Source organism: Lissotriton helveticus, chromosome 4_1 (assembly GCF_964261635.1).
Source record: "Lissotriton helveticus chromosome 4_1, aLisHel1.1, whole genome shotgun sequence".
Classification (NCBI taxonomy): domain Eukaryota; kingdom Metazoa; phylum Chordata; class Amphibia; order Caudata; family Salamandridae; genus Lissotriton; species Lissotriton helveticus.
The window spans coordinates 935337597-935357964 of record NC_136063.1 but is presented as its reverse complement, the minus strand read 5'-3'; the positions used below and the strand labels follow the sequence as shown (position 1 = coordinate 935357964).

The 20368-nt window shown below is 43.2% G+C and overlaps 1 long non-coding RNA gene across 1 annotated transcript in view; it reads left to right on the top strand.

The window, feature by feature from the left end:
• Window positions 1-3725: 3725 nt before the first annotated feature.
• Window positions 3726-20368, top strand: part of LOC144827381 (uncharacterized) — a 53255-nt gene continuing 36612 nt past the window's right edge. The window contains exon 1 of the long non-coding RNA XR_013610163.1: window positions 3726-3867. This is a non-coding gene — a long non-coding RNA (uncharacterized LOC144827381). The remainder of the gene's footprint in view (window positions 3868-20368) is intronic.

Below are 20368 nucleotides of genomic sequence, written 5' to 3'. Positions count from 1 at the left end.
GTAAAGGGGCGCCCCACTACAACAGATGACACTCCACCTGGAGAGGCCCGTTCACGCCGCCTCCCCCGGGGCGCCCCACGCCGTTATTCGGAGCAGCATTGTAGGATACCAAAACCAGTGCGGCAACTTACTGGACATCACCTTGGTGCCATCGTTCTGCTGCCTTGGAACTATTCGCACAACAGTTTGCTACTAATGACCCACCCCCCGCGACGCCCCACGCCGGAAATCTGGACGTTGTGCTGCGTTGGGACTATTCGCACAGCCGACCGCTACTTCGTTGTTTTTCCCTAAAAATGTTTATATGTTATTACTATTTTTGTTTTCTTGTATATATTTATAAGTTATTAAAGTTTTATAATCTTACTACTTTGTCGGAGTGCTATATATTTTTAATGTGACACATAATTGTAAAAACTTTGATGTACAAAGAGTCATCCCTGGAATCTTCCGCTTCAGGCTCGGTCCCCTCCCCAGTCACAATACAGGATGGTTTTCAGATAATAGGAACGCGTCTGCTGTGACGGATCTCATCGAGTGTGGGCCTTGATCTACTATAACTCCTTTGAAGAGGGGTGATTCTTTACAGCTGGGGCCATAAACTACATCTGCAGGGCTAGCTGATACCCTAGGACCAGCCTGGACAATCGGACACAGAGGAAAAGGAGTGTCAGAGGGTGCGGTAGTGAATAGGGCGAAAGGGAGGTGTCGGGCGGGCACAGGGTGTGATTCTCAGGGAAGAGCAGCGCAGATGGGGGGAGGTTTATTACCCATGCATAAGACAGAGAGCGGGGGTGACCACTGCCTGGGGGAGATGCTTGCGAGGGTGGGGAGCCATGCTAAGGATCGACAGCGTGCACAGAGTGGGTCTGGTCAAGGCATCTAAAATGGCTGCCGTGCACGACAAAAGTGTGGCATTTGAAAAAAGACAAGATGGCGCAGACAATGTTTTTCAACACTTCCTGATTTCCTTCGAATCGAACGTTAACAGACGTTGGGGCATATTACCAAAGTTAAGCGATATTTATCCCTAACGATGCTTAGCAACGATTTTTTTACCGCTAAGCATCATCAGAAATTATCGCAGATAAACCTTGCTATTATCAAGGTTTATCGCAAATACGATAATAAACGACCGCCATGCATTAATATCGCTGAAAACTCAGCGATATTCATGCATTACCGAGCTAATGCTCTTAGCCATGTTATCCACCTCCCATTGGATAACATGGCTAAGAACTGCTCAGGGCAGGTGCTAGCTTTTGGAGATATTCGCGCTTATCTCGAATATTTCCAAAAGTTGATAATAGGAGATAGCGATGTTAGCGACTGTTTCCAGTCGCTAACATCTTGGCATGCCCACTTTGCATGTCATTAGTGATAAATATCACTCACATGCAAAGTGGGGCCCAAGATGGTCGCTATCTCCTACTAGCCGTCGCTAACTGGTGTTAGCAACAGCTAGGTAATACAGATATAATTTTATCCCCGCTAAGCGGAGCGCTGTTACAGATATATATCTTGTTTTTGAACGTTAATTTCTCAAAATCCACTGAAGCACATATATTGAGACCTAGCAAAGGCACATCGAGCTACCAGTCCCTACAATTTTGCCAAGTTTCGTGCAAATCCATTCAGCCGTTCGATTATTATTATTATTTTTTTTTTCCCCGCGGGGCCCTTTTAAAACCTCCACATCAAACCTAAGAGGTCAAGGAGGATCTACTATGCCCCCTTATGGTCATTTGCCCCTTCGCTTTGGCCTCCTCTTGTCTCTCGATCCTACCGAGAGACAAGATGGCGGCCGCTACGGACTGTTTGCAATGTTTACAGACGCCGGAGAACCAATCAGCTTCGCAAACCTCCGTTACGCGAAGCGGAGCGCTGTTACAGATATATATCTTTTTTTGAACGTTAATTTCTCAAAATCCACTGGAGCACATATATTGAGACCTAGCAAAGGCACATCGGGCTACCAGTCCCTAATATTTTACCAAGTTTCGTGCAAATCCATTCAGCCGTTCGATTATTATTATTATTTTTTTTTTTTGCCCCGCGGGACCCTTTTAAAACCTCCACATCAAACCTAGGGGGTCAGCGAGGATCTACTATGCCCCCTTATGGTCATTTGCCCCTTCGCTTTGGCCTCCTCTTGTCTCTCGATCCTACCGAGAGACAAGATGGCGGCCGCTACGGACTGTTTGGAATGTTCACAGACGCCGGAGAGCCAATCAGCTTCGCTACGCGAAGTTCCGTTACGCGTAAAGTCCGCGAACCGGAGCGCTGCCCGGTCCGCTGTTACAGATATATATCTTTTTTTGAACGTTAATTTCTCAAAATCCACTGGAGCACATATATTGAGACCTAGCAAAGGCACATCGCGCTACCAGTCCCTACAATTTTGCCAAGTTTCGTGCAAATCCATTCAGCCGTTCGGGCTAAAAGTGAGGCCAACCGCCCTATGGAAAACTCAATGTTAAAAACACGTTTTGGGACCCCCCTTTTTTCTCGGCCCCCCCTTGACGAACCCCCCCCCCCAAATTTTCAAGGGCTGCTCAGAAACAAAATGTGCCATTTTCCTGAAAATTTCAGCCAATTCCGTCCACAAACGCCAAAGTTATTAGACATAGAATTTTCAAAAATCCCATAGAGAAAAAATCCTAACTATATATACCTACTGGCGACCGCCAGTAGGTAATATATATATATATATGAAGCTCCAAATTCCTTTGTTTCAACAAAGAAAAGCCGCACTCGTGGGGTAACGTTCAGGGCAAACTTTTAATTGCTTATTCTTATTTTTTTTCTAGAGTTTTATATAGAGCAAACTGGACCCAAAGATATCAGTTATCAGCGCGCTTTACATGAGCACCTGTTTCTTTTACAGATGGACACATTCATTTTTGTAAGGCACAGGGAGATTAAGTATTTTTCCCAGAATCACAGGATGCTGAGCGTTGTTGCAGAGATTCAAACCCGGTTCCCCAGCTTCGAGGTCGCAGCTCTAGCCATGAGGCTATATCCTCTCCCCATATTTAGTGAAATAAGCTGACTATAAAGAGATAACTTCATACCTCTGCTAATGTGCACTTTTATCACTGGGAAACGCAATATTCAAGTTTTATTATCGATCTGCACTTACATCGACTTCCCACTAATGACAATTTTCCCTGTGTATGCTTCTCTGACAGTATGTCAGTAGTCAATACTGTAAAGTCAGTTTACCTCGATATTGTGACATAAAGACCAGCTTTTGAAACTGTTTAGGGTACTTCATTGAAATCAGGCTAACTCTCAGCAAACTCTAGAGGAGGTGCACCACCCCCACCATCACCACACAAATACCTCTGCATTAACTGGGAGACACAAAGTACGTCATCTGTACAGAATACAAATTCCCCTGCAAGGAAACCCGGCGGCCTCAGCAGCGCTCCGACCTCGAATCACAACTTCTCCTTGAAATAGCTCAGGGGAAAACGGTTCTGAATTTGCCTGCCATGTGCAAAACATCATCTCAGTCTGTCTGCTAATATCACCTTCCCTTCTGCAGCTCAAGAATACTGCACTTCACGAATGGCAAAGCCCCTCCTGTCAAAAAACGTGCGTAAAATTGGCGCACTTTCTAGCTTCCGTAGTAGTAGAACATGGGGTGGGCTCTTCCTTATTTACAAAATGTTCACTTCATACCAGGCGCATGCGCAGAATAATCCCCAATTCCCATAACTGAAAACAGAAAACATCTTTCCTTTGCGTGGCATTCGTGACTTTGATTTCATGAATGCCCTGTCATCGTCAATCCTAATTAAATGTGTCCTTCAGGCAGTGGAGTCGGAGTTCGGTATTTAAAATCGTCAGGCAGAAACAAAGGTAGGTTTATTTATTTTCCTGCGCGCGCACGATGTGCAGACATAGCTGCAACTGTACTGTTTAATTTATGTGACAGGTAATGTCTAACCCAGGCCAATGCTCTAATGGCCATTTAGCCCGCCATAGCAGGCTATACCGGCTGTTAAAGGCCAGATGCATTGTTAATGGTCCTCGCCTTATGCTTGGTCCTTTAACAGCCGGTATAGCCCGCTACGGCGGGCTATAAGGCTATAGTATTGCAACACCCTTCTTCCTATGCGATGCTGAGCTGTCTCAGGTGGAGTACTATCAGAGGGAGTAGCTGGAGTGCAGTACTCATCTTACCCAGTCCCTGATTAACTTGTCACCTTCTTAAGGTATCAAGTGTGTCTCCTATAACAGAGCAATGCCTGGTCTGTGACGACTTAAGCACTTGAGAATTTTCTTTCATTTTATGAAGTAGGTTCAGCTTTTAATGTTAAGGGAGGCCACTGCCTTGTTAACGATTATCAGCATAGCATTGTATATTGGTGAGTCATGTACAATTGTGCTTTTTTTCGCATTTGTAAATGGTAGGGGTATCAGTAGAGAGCCAGTTGGTAGTAACTCACTCAACATTTTTGCAGATGGTTAACTGTAACTTCAGTGTGTGTGATGTGCCCCAAAATGTGGAGGGAGATGTATACGTACTGTATCAAGAAATCAATGGTCCCTCCACGGAAGGAAGTGACCCAACTAGGGTCACCCAGGTCACTCTCGACCTCCAGTAGCCTTCCAAGAAAATGTAGAGTCAATGACGCAGTAGAGAATGCAATCTAACTGGTTTATTCACAAAGTACACTGCAGTGGATGCCATTCTGACCACCCTCCAATGATGGCTGACAAGGGACTAATTCTAACAAGCATACAGTTACATTATGTATGTTGTGGAGCCCACGAAGACCCACCTATCATGGAAAAACACTGGCAGATGTCATAATACAATGGGGGGTAAAAAAGAAGAGAGATACCCCTATGCTTTGCAAAGGGACGGGGGTATATATAAACTAAAAACACAAAGGTCCCTTATCCTAATATCTAAGAGGACAAATCCCTCACCAGGGCCTTCTCTGGTCTGATGAATCTCTGGAAGTAAAACAACACGGTGGCTCTAACGGATAAAGGAAAAGAAGCCATCCAATTAGAGAGGCTCTATCAGGGAAGCACTAACGGTGGCAAGATTTTTAATACTCCGCAGATTATGTAATTGAATAAACATAATCCACCCTATGAAAACTTTCTGTCCTGTAAAAGGTGAAAACATTGAATTAACACGGAAACTCTGCATCAACTGTTTTTTTAAGTAAAGTTTTTATCTAGATGTGTGATGATTAGATTGTAAACTGCATTGGGAGGTATCCTATCAATGATATCGTATTGATTATGTAATGTAATATTGTTTTTAAATAAATCCCTTTTATTTAATATAATTTGTGGTCCAAATTGAAGAATATCTTTAGGAATTGATTGTTGTACTTTTTTACTGTGGTAAAATAGGAAGATAACGTTTGTTTGAGTAAGGCACAGCATATCTTCAAGAATTATTTGTTAACATCTCTACAAGACACTTGGCCCTGGTGAGGGATTTGTCGTCTTAGATATTACGATATAGGGACCTTTGTGTTTTTAGCTTATAATACACTGAGGGTACAGAGCATAAGTTTTGATTCCGCAGCCTGGCACGAGCTATCTACTGCCCAAGGTCGTCTGGCTTATCCTCCCGACTAGGCAGGTGGAAAAGGGCCTCTACGCAGAGAGAAAGGCATGCGTTAATGAACAAGATTCAACATTTGAGAAACAAAACTCACCAAGGATCATTTCTCGTAAATGATACAGTAACAGTTTCGATTATTAAACAAGATGGCATCTACTAAAGGTAAAATGGTGGCACAGATGTCAACCTAACGTACATAACATCTACCCTTGCTAATTGCGTATGCATCCAGAAAGAATGTATTATAAGATAGCTAAATAAATGCTAACATAATACCAGGTAAAATACAAGTAATATGGAAGTAATACGTTTCAATTCTAACACCAATCTAGGGATAATTTGATGTTAGTACTTATCCTATCTGTTCGCTATACTTGTAAACACTTTGGTTGTGGTTGGTGTCCTATCTAGATCCATCTGTATCACTGGCCCATCCATTATAACACTATATCATCTATGCGAGTTTCCTATTTCCCAAAATAAATATCACATGAGAACTCTGCCCCTACTGTCTATTTTGGCCGGTTCCCTGGTTACTAACTTCTTATATAGACCTTTCAAGATATCATGCTGGGCAAGTCCTATACAAATTACTGTTCATGGAGGTTAGACCTCCCAGAGAGACCTCAGAAATGCTCCCTTCTCTCTTTTTTGCTCCCATACCATCAAACCTCCTGGGGTTTATGTATGTCATGGATAAGACACTGTTCTGATTAGTTACCTTACCCAAATCAAATGTTATCCGCAAGATATTCTCAATGGAAGTGGCCCCACATTGTTCAGGCTTCCCCACAGTTTAGGGAGCAATCAAGATTTGTCTCTTGTGCCCATTGTCACTGTTTACCTCCTTGCACCTATTTACGTGCCAACTTTTCCCAGCAGTGCTAACCCTCAAGGTCATTGCCCTCTGCTTCTTCTGGTTAATACTCTGTCTTGTTTTGTGTGCTCGATCTTGGTGGTGCTGTTTCCATGTTCACTCACTTCATTTCAATCAAAAATCATTCCATGTCCTTTGATTCATTAGATTCCATTGTGCCGCCATCAATCATGATCAGAATTGTGGTTGATTCCAATAGGCCATATTTGATTTCTTTTTTGTCTTAGTCATGGGCTGGAAAAAGTGTCCTCTTAGCACTGGTATAATAGGGATAATATGCCAGACTATTCTCGTATTGGTATAACTCTTCTTTGCATCTAACAGAACAGATTTGGATTTGTTGAGACGCAATACTGGTAGCATTGTTACAAGTCTCTGTGTGCCTGTTTCAGCCCTAAGGGGGAGTTTGTATGTTATATTTAACAATGACATATAAGATTATGTAAGAATGCTTACGGGTGGTCTTTTTTCTGTGTGCTCCATTATTCATTAGATTCACATGTTACCTCTCAAACAACTGTCTTCTAAGCCTATATTTTTTGTGCAATCTCCAAAGTTCAGCTAGCCATTCCGGTTGGGTGTCTAGCTGTCTCTTCACATCAGTAACCATTTCTTCCACTGAAAGGAGCAGCTTCTGGATTGAACTGATTTCCCACCTAATAAATTGTACCTATGTGGTGTAGGATATTACAGTTGAGTTTGCAGTTCTGGCGCACCATACCATTAGGAGCAGAGCTTTGGGAACGCTGGAGCATGAGGTGGAGTGATTGCTCCATGTGGCTGTGGGGAGAAATAGATTGGCAACAAGGAAAAGCTGAAGGACCACCGAGTGCACTCAGGGGCCACCTGGTCAAACTCTCTATATGCATTGATGTTCCAGAGAAGGATAGGGACATCCACGACAAGCAACATGCCCATGGAGTGGACTCTTTATAAAAGAAAAGCAGAAAAAATTAAAAATGTATTGCCCTGGTGTGGCCAGATCAAAGGTATAGAAGCGGGCTGAAAGGTGGGAAAAAATAAGTCCTTGCCGGCCTCCCAAAGTTTGTATATTGGTTATATGGTGTCTTGGTGGGCAAAAACACTGCAGGGAGAGCAGTATTGACTGTGGGAGGAAAGCAGGGGTAGCTTCTGGGCCCTAGAAGTTAGAAAGAAAACCTCAAAAAGTATTTTTGTCACCATAAGTCTCATGAGTCACTAAATGTCTGTACCGAGAGATTTTTGCCATGTGTTGAGTTGAGCATTTGTGGAGTGGAGTTTTTGCCCAGAGGCTCTGAAGTGCATGGAATCTTTTCTATCTGGTCCCATTTGGTTACTGGGCTACCTTATACAAAGGTAAAGATATGATTCAGAATTTAAGTGTTCATTATTTTATTGCTTTATAGTTGCAACAATGTTTGGTACAATTTCCAAATGTATTTCTACTATGACTGAAATGCATTATAATTCGAAGTGTGTATTTCCTATTGTGGTATTGTATGGTCACATCTTGGCCAATCCAGTATACATGGCATTTTTATTAACACACCCCTTATATTTTAGTTAGGCACATAGAAAAGCATTGTAGGCCTCATTTATGAAAAGTGACACATCTCTGCGAGAAAACAGCTATGCAGCACTTTTCATTGCACCCTCCTTGTGGCACCAAAGATGCATCATATTTACAGTATGACGCATCATGGCACAAGGAGTTACAGATACGTCAGTATTCTTGACGTATCTGTAGGCACAAAAATGACAAAAGTGACGCAACTCCAGCAATGGTTCATTACACATGGGCAAGTCCCATGTGAAAAGTGCCTGAGTTAGTCTTACGCCTGCCATGAGGCAGGAGTAAGATATTGACTTATTTGCGTCCTAGAAGTGGCGCACTGAAATCTTATAGATTTCACTGCGTCACTTCTATGACCCTTTCTTGCGTCAGAACACCCCCCGCATACATTATACCTGGCACAGGTATAATGTAGTGCAGGGGTTTACAAAGTGACTTACCTACCTAGATGCGTCACTTTGTAAATATGATTCAACATGGTGCATTTTTTACACTGCTGGTGCGTCACAAAAAGTGACGCACCAGCGGCGTAAAAGTGAAGCAAGGCCTCATAAATAAGGCCCTCTGTTTCTATAAGTTTGGACATTATGGTGCACAGAACATTAGAGGTGACTCTGGCATAGGGGGCACAGGCTACATTTAGGTGGTACCTTGACCAATGCAACCTTTCCTTATTGTGTGACCCATTTAGGTCAGGAGTCCCTTTAGAGGGTGTTCCAATTGATATTTGTACCTGCCAGGTAGTATATATTCGATGACATGTACATATTATTTAGTTTTGTGTGTAACTAAGTACTTTTCGTTTAAAAATTAAAACCACGATCTGTAGTAGTAATATATTGAGTGTTGTTTCCTGCATTGCTGAGTTCTGAATCTCTAGCCTGCAGCATCACACGTGAGTAAGCATTTGCCTGCTCTGCATTGCTGCGGTGAAAGTCAGCTGCTAAAAGGGGTACATTTTTTCCAGTTTGGGGGTTCACAGTTTGCGGGCACCAGGACCCTAGAGCCAGTGGGGGCCCAGTATCTTCTGACTACCCAGGGATCCACCAACAGGAATTTCCTACAAGGACTATGCAATGCAAACTGAAACATGTTTTCACCACCACATACCCATGCAAACACTCAGATTTGCTACTTTGTTGGCTGTTTGGCATAGTCAGATGACATGGAGATCATCATCACTACATAGCGAAATGATCCACTCCATAACATGAGTCAATGACTGTTAGAAACAGGGTTTCCCGATAGGCTAGGGCAAGCGTCAGAGCCAGGCAAAAGCCCCCGTTCTAGTCAGGGCGAGGGAGCTACACCCTGAGGATAACCCCCGCTCACCCCCTTCGTAGCTTGGCACAAGCAGTCAGGCCTATCCCAGAGGCTATGTGTAAAGCCTGATAAATTGCGATATCCCTATAGATGGTTATCTGCCTCAACCCCGACCCCTAAAATTTAAAAAAGTTCGTCAATGGAGAAAAATTGATTCAGAAACTCTGACGGACACCCTTCTCAAAAATATACAGTTAGATAATACGCATGGGGATCTTGATCAGGAATATGCGAATGTAATGCAAAATCTCAGTCAGGCCATTGATCAAATTGAACCGAAAAGAAATCAAAAGATAAATAGAACGGTAAAAGGAGCTCCATGGTTTAATCCTTCTTTGAGGGAACACAAAATAAAGCTCCGCCTTTTAGAGAGACGCTGGAGAAAAACAAATGATCCCATAGACAGGGATCATTATAAAATATTTCTTAAACTGTATTGGGTCAGCAAAAGCAGAGTACTACGAATCCCGAATTAACAATGCGGAGAATGTACAGAAAGAAACCTTTAAGATCTTATCAGAGTTGAGCAAGAAAGTAGAAAAATTAGAAGCTCTGATTGATTGTAACACCTTTCAACACTACTTTCTTGACAAGGTACAAACTATTCTTAATGACATCAAGAATACCTCCAGTAGTCACTCTTCCTCTCCCGATCCCCAAGCCCCCTTGCCTAAATACACCATTTCTAAGTTCCCTTTGATTGATTCTACAGTGTTAGGACAGCTTATGAATCGAACTAAGTCAGGCTCACCAGCAGACCCATGTCCCCCTAGCATCTTTTGCCTGGCGCTTCCTACTCTACAGAATCATTGTGTCTCCCTACTAAATAAATCATTAGATACTGGCCAGCTGCCATGCAGCTTTAAAGAAGCACGAGTTAGGCCCCTAATAAAGAAGCCAGGGGCTGATCCCATCAACCCAAAAAATTATAGGCCAATATCTCAGCTACCTTTCCTGTCCAAGATTTTGGAACAACATGTTCTGATATCTCTCTCATCATTCCTGGAGTCACACCATCTACTCCAGGAGCGTCAAGCAGGATTTCGGGCGCACCACAGCACCAAATTAGTGATGCTTTCGGTGCTGGATGAGCTCAGAGGTATGGCTGACAGTAAGAAACCAAGTGCCCTGATATTATTAGATCTGTCAGCAGCATTTGATACTGTCAGCCATACCCTGCTTCTGGACAGACTGGCCGCTTTCGGGATACAAGACAGAGCCTATAAATGGCTCAAATTCTTTCTCTCCGGAAGATCTCAAAGGATTCAATTGGAAGACTGTATATCTGACTTGGGTATCCTGAAGTGTGGAGTCCCTCAGGGATCTGCTTCGTCCCCACTCCTTTTTAACCTTTACCTGCAGCCCTTAATCAACTCCCTGGTAAGCATGGGCTGTAGAACCTTCAACTATGCCGACGATACTCAGTTGTTACTTAGTATTGATAACACGGCATCTGCACAGACCCATGCCCAAAAAATACTTAGTCATACGGTGAGCTGGATGACAGCAAATTCGTTGAAGATCAACCCAGACAAAACAGAGGTTCTGGTGGTTTCAACTGAGGCGTCTCCTCGGGGTGATTTGTTTTGGCCCCAAGACCTTGGCCCGACCCCTAAACCTTGTTCTATTGTAAAAAGTCTAGGCATAAAGATCAACCATGAGCTGTCAATGGTCAGCCAGATCTCCTCCGTGGTTGGGACCTGCACCAACTTAATTAGACAGCTACGCAAGCTAGTCGCTCTTCTCTCTTCCTCCACGCTTCGTACAATTGTCTCCGCTACAATAATCTCTAGATTAGATTATGGGAACACCCTGTATTTGGGTCTCCCCAAAACATTGACTAATAGGCTGCAAGTAGTCCTGAACTATGCAGCTAGGCTGATCTTTAGGCTACCTAGACGCACTCATGCATCTCCACTGTTGTGTAAGCTACATTGGCTCCCCATAAAACAACGGGTGGAGTTCAAAAGTTTATGCATTGTCCATAAGGCAATCTATGATCAAGCACCTGCTTACATTAAAGAACGCCTTGGAGTTTACAAACCCACATGATCATTAAGGTCCTTGAACACCCAACTGCTGTCTTGTCCCCGCTTTAAATTAGCAACGAAGGGTGGCAGATCTTTCTCAGTGGTGGTTCCACAGATTTGGAATAAACTTCCAGAGTCTCTTCGTAAGGAATCAAATCTGTTGCATTTTAGGAAATCTCTAAAAACACTCCTGTTTAGGGAAGCCCTAAGCACTGCCTAATGCCACGGCCTTACGTACCTTTTTACTCTGCCAGTATAGCTTCCCTCTGTCAAAAGCGCCTTGAGACCTGACGGTGATTTGGCGCTATACAAGCTGTAGTTAACAATAACAATAACAAAGCGTTTGCACGACATGCACACACAGCGGCGACCCACTTGGCACACTACAAAAGAGACTCCACACAAGGTTATATAAAAATAGCCTTTGTATTATAAAAAAACACATTAGAATCACAGATATATACACTGTGCCTACAGGCACAAGGACATTACCTACAGGGGATTATGTACAGGGCAGCGCCAATCGGGTTGCTGCCAGAACCATCACAAAAGTACATGTAATAAGTATAAAACAACCAGAAATAACTGCCAGTATCTATTGGTAAATGGATGAACCTAGCACTGTATCATGATAGGCATAAATCACATTTAGATCAGGCATGATAAACATGATGCGTCTCATTAGGTATACAACACATTATTCCTCAATACATTAGGTATAATCATAAGCATAAATGCAACCTCATTGGGCATAAAAAAAATACATTATGCAACACTCATGGGGCCTAAATCACCGTATGCACGAATCATTATAAGTATGTTAGGCATCATCATCATGGGGCATCAAAATACATTATACCACAATCATGGGGCACAAATCACATTTGGCAAGCACCAGCATAAAAACTGTATGCACACTCCTATCAGACTGACCATAATTAGCAGTGCATTCAGATTACCCCCATTCTATCGTAGTGCCCACCTTGGTATGTAAAACAACCATGCCCCTCGTTGCAGCTGCCCATGCTCTCGTGGTGCAGCCGGGGAAACAAGCGTTAGCACTAACAAGGTGTAAATGGGGGGCCCACGTCCCAGCTGCCCCCTTCTGTGGCGCAGCTGTGTCCAGGTAGTAGAAGAATGGCCCCAAAAGCAAAAGAATCACTGGCACAACTGTGCACATTGGAGCCTCACTCCAGGACTTTGAAATTAAAAATGCTCAACGTTGCAGCTGCCCGCTACTGCGGTGCAGCTGTGACAAATGTGAGCCCCACCCTGGGGACTTTGAAGGTAAACTTGCCCACAATGTTGCAGTGGCCGCAACTGCGGCTCCGCTGTGTAGTCAAGAGGGATACTGGCTTTTCACCACTGTGGCCCAGAAGAGCATGACCCAAGGGAGATAAATAAAAAAAAGGGGAGGTTCAGCCCCACTCACCACACCTTGGGGGCTGAATGAAGTAGATGGCAGCCATCTGCTGCAGCCTTCTGTCCAGCGATCTCTGCTGCCAACGTTGGAGCGGCCCGCTATCCTGCGCTGCCGCACAGTACTCACCGACCCGACTGCTCTGGAGCCTTGCGAGCACAAACACTGCACCCTCCTGGAGCCCCCACTCACCTGGGGCTTCCTTGGGTCTCCGCTCTCCTTGGCTGGCATGGGCGGGGCTTTCACCCACTCACGGGAGCCTCTGCTCTGGACTTGGACTTCCGGGACAGGCCCTGCCCACAGTCAGGCGGCACCCTGGCTGACTTCCTGGTTGCCGTGCGATCGCGGCGCCCATGCCCCTTCGCTGACCAGGGTCACGGCGGCGATTTTGAGTGATTCCTTGGCACTTTCAAAGTGTGGCGGCAATGTGGGGTGGGCTCCCACTGATAAGGAGCAAAATGCGGGGTGGGCACCTGCTTAATTTAAAGTATAAAGCGGGGTAGGCTCCCACTGAAAAGTGATGAAAAACGGGTTGGGCACCCGCGAAAAGCTGCACTAAATGCAGGGTGGGCACCCGCTAATAAAATATGTGAAGAACGTGGAAAACACGGGGCGGAGTCCGCTCTCTTGTTTAAAACTGCAGGCAGAGAGCAAAGACCTCTGGGGCTGGAGTCCAATTCTACCGCCCATGAGGTGCTAGGAAACAGGCACAGGCTGGGCAAAGGTCAGCAGGCAGTAGGGTAGCTCAGCCCAACGAAGTAGCAGCTCCTAAGAACAGTCAAACTTAGCAGGATGGTAATCTTCCTGGTGCAGCAGCCTTTACTCCAGTAGGATCTCTTCCTGAGTTCAGCAGAAGGTAGAGGGGCAAAGTTGGGCACAGGGGCCAGCACGCAGGATCCCGCAGTGGTTCCTCCTGGCAGAGTGTCCCCTCCATGTCAGCACACGCACAACAACCCCATGGGGTCACAGCCCCTTATTTATACACACTTCTGCCATGCTACTTGAAGGTGGCAGGAGCTTCTGGAAGGGTCCTGGAGTTTCCAGCCTTCGCTGGCTCTGGGAGGGGTGTCAATCACTTTGTTTACCAGACTTCCCTCCTCCCTTTGTGAGCTGGGGCTTGGTAATCTGATACACCACAGGGGGCGGAGCCAGCATTGGACAGCGCAAGCACAGACCTATTCAGGGATAGGGGACTTCTCCGCCCACTACTCCAATTGCAGAACTCCGATTCAGCCTGACCCTACTCTTCCTGAAGTCACACATACCGCCCCAGCCCCGGTCAATCCTAGAAACAGCCATGCAATCCACATCAGGCAGGCACAAAGCACACAGAAGTGGCATTTCTAAAATAGTGAAAATACATCTGCGTACACCAGTGTGCAGCATTTATTATTTCAATTCCAGACACACCAAACATGACATACTTATTTTATTCCATGTAGGAGTAATCCCATAAGGAAGGGGCAGTCCCAATGTTAGCCTATGGAGGGCAGAGAGCACATGCTCTTTACACAGAACTACAGTGCTGAAGTGCACAGAGTCCTAAACCCACCAACACCATATCAGCAAAAAGGGTAGGAGGAAGGCAAAAAAAAGTTTAGGGATGACCCTGCAAAAAGGGCCAAGTCCAACAATGACCAATGCTCTACGCTGATTAACACACAATCCATAAAGCTATTTTTTTTAAATGACTGGAAAGAGGCATTCCTTAGTTAAGTATTTAGGCTATTACTTAAGTTACAATCAGTGGCAAAGCCAATAGGTTTCATTTTACTTAGTCATGCACAGTGGCAAAACATTAGCCTCCACAGCCCTGCAGTGTGAGGGTGGGGGCGATATCCAGGGGACCCTGTCCGGCACTGTGCACCGGTGGCAGGCCCCTGGCCCAAGAGCTTCTGACTGAGTCAGGAGTGTGGGTGCCCTCTCCATGTACTTTGCAGGGTGCCCCTGCAATGTTAAAGCCATTTGGTTTTGTTTATTGAGCAGACTGTCTTAGCAGACGTGAGCTGTACCCTCAAAGAAGAGTGTTGTAAAAATAATTCAGTAGATGAAGTTTGTGTTGTAATTGTTTAATGAAAATGACATAAGCAGCAACATATTGAATGGAGTGGACTTTTGATAATGAGCCAGTTTTTTCGGTGCAATGTGTGAGAAAGCTTACATTGTGTACTCATCTTTATCTTGTCAACAACAAAGCTGTAAATTGAAAAATATGCTATCCTGGCAGCGAAGTAAAGCTAATGAAATTGTGATTACTGAATTGCCTTAGTTTGCCATGAAGACAAAGAAGACAACTTCCCAAATAAAAAAGCCATAAACTATCAATTGTAATGTCAGGATCTTTTTCAAGTACGTACATCAAGAGCAGTCACTGACTCAGAATTCCAAGTTTCAAATCATGTTGATTCACAGTATACCAAACAGACTCTGCATCACAAGCTTCACACCATGTTGCTTCCTCGTCTAACAAGTGGACTACTTTAACACTGTCACCAAATCCAAATGGAAAAATGTAATCATCCATGAAATGCAGTGGCTTTGATTGACAGCCAATACAAGCAATGGTAAACCATGAAAAACTGATGATAGAAAATTTGCTGACGTGGGCTGACCCAAAGCCTACTCTCTGTATAACACATCTTGCATGTATACTTTTAAAGAGTTGGCAAAACAAGGTCTTTTTTTGCAGCCGTATTGTATTGCATACACTCAATCAACTATTCATTGATCTTTCAGCGCTGCGATGAATATTAGGTAAATGTGAGTGACTATTCCAACAGCTTAAGAATTCTCCTGGCGTGAGCAGACAGCTTATTTTAGTCTGAGGTGATTACAGTAATGCTTTTTGATTACAGCAATGCATTTGATGATTGCAACTTCAAAATCCAAAATATGATCACTTCAATGAAAATCAAAAAAACAGTCAATCTATTTTCACTGCATGGTTTCAATTATTCAAACAATTACCATTGACTGGCTTAAGATCAATAAATAGTTACTCAATTTGTTTTCACTTTAGATTTTAATTAATCAAACAATAAAGATTGACCTACTGACTATTTGTTCATTATTGACCGTCTTCTGAATATTTTAGACCTTCTATTCTGTTCCATTTATTTTGGATTTGACTTCTACAGGAAGAGCATTACTTGCAGGTGTCGCCATACTGATATACCATGGATGCAGCTTTTTGATTTTATATCTCAGTACCTGTGTCAGAAGGGGAGCCTTCCAGCACACAGATGGAGTTGGTGAGCTCCATTACCATTTATTCCTTTCCGCCTTACTTTTTTGCTGAGATCGCACTCCAACTGTCCTAGGTCTTGCTTATCCATGGCTTTCCCTCACATAGTGTGTTAGTTAAAAGATCAAGCAGTGTATCCACACAAAATACAGTCTGTTCACATCACAGAGGTGTCGGCTTGGCCTTCCTCTGAACATTGTGAGATCTTTTCATTCTGTTCCTTCTGTTTTGGAGTTGCCTGGTTACAGAAGGTGCCATTGTTCCACTAATCACCGTGTCGCTGTGCCATGGATGTGGCTGTTACATTGTTTTATGGTTTTCTTTAGCTCACCTTTATTTTAATTAGATTTTATCTCTCAGTACTTGTGTCAAAAGGGAAACCTTTCAGCACAGGAGGAATTGAAGCGCTCCAATTTCTTTTTTTCCTTTGTCCACCAAGTATTTTGAAAATTTCACCCTCCAGCATTCCAATTTCCTCCCATAGCGTACTTCTTAAACAATCAGGCATCTGTGTCTGCAGCGGTATAGTGTACAGCATGGGTCTCCAACCAGTAGTTTGTGAGCTACTGTAGCTCTTGAGCTAACTCTGAGTAGCTCACCTGTGTGCAGCCCAGCTTATTAAATTAGAAAGATTTTGCTTGGTTGAATTAATATTCATATGAAGAAATTGAAATTATACTTCACTAATAATATTAGTAGCTGTTTTTATTGAACATAAGTAGCTCTCAATACAGAAAAGTTTGGAGACCCCTTGCGTGCAGCCTTTTCATGTCACAGAGACATCTGCCTGATCTTCGTCTGAGTACTGTGAGAACTCTTATTCTTTTCCTTGTATTTTGGAGTTGCCCAGTTTTAAGGCTTCATTTCACTCACAATTATTTTAATTACATTTTATTTCTCAATATCTATGTCAGAAGGGTAGTCCTCCAGCACAAGAGTAGTTCCTGAGCTGCCGTTACTTCTTTCTATTGCCCACCTTGATGTTTACCAAGATTGTGCACCAACATTCCTTTGTCTCATTTAGCCATGCACTTTTCTCGCATGGAAGGCTACTTAAACAATCAGGCAGTGTGTCTGTGCAGCAGACGTGTGCAGTGGGCAAGCCAAAGACACATCAAAGGCAAGCCCATCTTTGTTCATCGGCACCTGGACCTTGCCTAGCTTGACATATCTTAATCCCGAGATGTCCTTTAAAATTCTCCGTACTGTAGGTAAGACATGCACTCTAACTAATCTGAGGGAGGACCTGCAGACTGGTTTCAGCTGCCCACATTATTAATTCACTGTACTCATTCCTTTCACCATCCCCAGTCCGTGCAGGTAACAGAGGAGGGGCTGCTTGCAGGGGGGATATTTCGAGGGACAATGCAGAGGAAAAATTCGTTATTTATTTAGTTTTCCGGCTGCATCGTCCATCGAAATCCCCCCCACGTGGCCCCACAACCCCACCGCTGTTACCTGCATGGACCACGGCTGCCTTGTACATGTATAAAAGTTCTAACCAAAGACCCTGGAATTAGCAAGTTACCTAAAAAACTAAAATCCTAGATAATTGCTTTCTGCTTATTGTCAGGTCACTACCTAAAAATCGATAAGAAAATGTCACTTCCTGAATACACATAAACCAAACACCATTTCCTCAATGAAAATCTGGCTTTGTGACTATTCTGGACCAGGCCTAGCTCTTGCCATTCCTGAAGGCTACAATAGTGTTCAGTGCAACTGTCAGGCTAAAGGAGCACTGAGTTATGCATTGTTTTACACACCTGTATATACTGTGTTATAATGGATTCATTGAACTACACTTCTGCAAAGACCTTGCTCTTTTCACTCAAATTTCGCCCCCACCACCACCTTTTCAGGACCACTCATTTATGACCCTCTCCTTACCCCGCAACTTGTTTTTATGAAGAGACAACTAAGTTTCTATCTTCCTATCTACTTAAAACAGCAAATTTTACCATGCTTGAGAATCTCAACATCCTTCTGGAAAACAATAATCTTCATTACACAGCTAATATGCATTAAGTCATGGAGGGTTTAGGATTCAAGCAATAATTTAACTACCCACACACAGAGCAGGCCACACACTAGACCCTGTTTTCATCAATCATACGGGGCTTCAGGTGTCACCACCACTTACACCTATTTAGACTGGTTATTTGAGAGTCCCAATGGAACTTACACATCATCACTCTTAGTCTTTTTATAACTATACACACATCCCGCCCATGGGCCCAAGCTACCCAAACCACTCTCTCTAAGCCCATGAACTCTGCACCTCATTCCACTACTCAAGACATACATTTCTATGCCTCAGAATTCAATGCATGGATGACTACAGCCCTTGATACTATATCTCCTTCTAGACATAGCACACCCAGTTTTATACACCTTCCTGCTCCATGGTACAACAATCAATTAAAAGAGGCTAAACACTCCTGAAACGGCTTTTACGAATATGGTGTAAAGAGTATAAATATACACATCTTAATATTTCTGCCCATATCTCATACTAGGCTTCCAAAATAAACAAAGCTTAACATTGTTTATAAAAAAACCTTTACAACTGTGAAGAATTTATGGATCACTCATCTGATATTTGTTTCATTGAGCCATCGCAAAATCTTTGTAATGAGCTTTCTCATTTTTTTTCACAGGGTAAATTTTAACAATCTCTGATGAGGTTTTTCAGAACCACTTTACCAAACACTACACAATGTATGTGGTCTCCTGTTCAGGTCCCAAATAGAGTGGTCCTATAAGAATCTGATCTTCTATGCCAAGTTCAGGTTCAATCTATTATGAACACAATTACTTCTGGCATCTCCATTGATCCGTGCCCACCTTCCATTCTTCAGCTCAGTACTGAGCAAGCTTTTCATACCTTAATGCATGTTTTAAACCTCCCCACACCCAAGCATGTGTACCCAGCCCCTGGAAAACAGTCCTGATTATCCAGTTATTCAAGAAGCCCACTGTGGGTTCCACTGTACTCTCTAATTTCTGTACAAAGTTGCTCCTTCCCTACTCTTTGAACAGTTGGAAAAGCAGTTAACCTTCAATTATCTTTCTATGAGGAACAAAACAACATCCTAGATTTTTTCCAATCCAGTTTCTGTCCAATACATAGTACAGAATTAGTTATTCTTATTATCACTGATGAGATCACACTTATTATCGACCAGGTCGGATTAGCCACTCTGGTCCTATTGGATTTCCCCCATGACATTTAACACAGTCTCAGACTCTATCCTTATTTTGAGACTTCAGATTATTGGTATTGTTAAACAAGTTTTGAAATGGCTACACTTTTTTCTTTAAAGGCTGCTCCTCTAAAAAATCTACCTCACTCCCTTCACCTCCTCTGCCACCCTATGAAATATGGGGTCCCTCAAGGGTCTTCTCTTAGCCACACCTTGTTTTACATCTATCTTTATTTCTCAGCTTTGTTTGTTATGAGTTTTGGTTGTGAGAATAATCCCCACACTCAAATTCTCTTTCTCATCTCTTCTTAGCCACACAAAACACGTTTGAAGCCTACATTGAACCAGTAGCTGATTGGATGAGTGCTAATTGCGTAAAACTGAATAGCAACAACATTGAGGTTTTATGTTTTGGCCAAACCCATTAGCCTGGTCACCAGTGTGGTGCATAAATCAATCCCCAACCTCAAAGTCATGGGGTACGCCAGTGTCGTGGATTAGGAGTGGTGTAGTCCCAATATGGACTTTGGTGCTCCCCGACTGACCCATCTCCTAATGTTTAGCTAATGTTCACATGGATATGCTGAAACATTCTCATAAGAATGACAGACAAAGTTTGGCATTTAAAGGCTTTAAATAAAGAATTAATAGCATATTACAATAAACACGCCAACAGTAATTTTGGTAGCAAAACACATAATCACAAGTACAAAGAACTCAATGCAGTTCTAAATGGACACTGGCATAGATTTGCCTTCTAAGTTCTGGGAAAGAGGCTCTCTCGAAAACAGAAATCCACATCTTTTCATAAGATTTTATACAAAGACCTACATACTTTCTGTAAGTATGCATGGTTCTCAGGATTGTGCAACAATAGGGAACAAACTAGAAGATACAATTCACTATAATATACATTTGAGAATTTCCTCGGGATAGGACTACATTGATATTAAATCTTGCTCTACACCGGTAAGCCCAGCAAGGAATCTAAGTGCACTCATGGATGTAAGTAAGAAACATGTTTTTATTTTTTGTGCCTGTTAGGCAAGATCCTTCCTCTGTTTCTCACTGCAACTTGGAAATCAATGATTCACGCTCGCATTATTTCCCACCTTGA